Source organism: Oryctolagus cuniculus, chromosome 1, assembly GCF_964237555.1.
Source record: "Oryctolagus cuniculus chromosome 1, mOryCun1.1, whole genome shotgun sequence".
NCBI classification, from domain to species: Eukaryota; Metazoa; Chordata; class Mammalia; order Lagomorpha; family Leporidae; genus Oryctolagus; species Oryctolagus cuniculus.
The window spans coordinates 68,963,329-68,963,717 of record NC_091432.1 but is presented as its reverse complement, the minus strand read 5'-3'; positions in this window follow the sequence as shown (position 1 = coordinate 68,963,717).

Genomic DNA, 389 nt, shown 5'->3' with positions numbered 1-389 from the left:
TAAATCTTTAAAAAATATGTATTAGTTACATTGATGGATAAATATTCCAAAGTACCAATTGCAATGTGATTTTCTTTTTATTAAGGATTTATGTTTTTGAAAGTCTGAGAGCTTGAGAGAAAGATCTTCCATCTGTTGTTCACCCCCCAGATGGCCACAAAAGCTTGGGCTGGGCCAGGCTGAAGCCAGGGGCCAGGAGCTTCTTCTGAGTCTCCTATGTGGGTGCAGGAGCCCAAAGACTTGGGCCATCGTCCTCTGCTTTTCTCAGGTGCATTAGCAGGGAGCCAGATCAGATGGAGCAGCCAGGACTTGAACCAGCACCCATATGGAATGCTGGCATTGTAGGCAGTGGACTTATCTGATATGCAATGTGATTTTAGTGCACACAC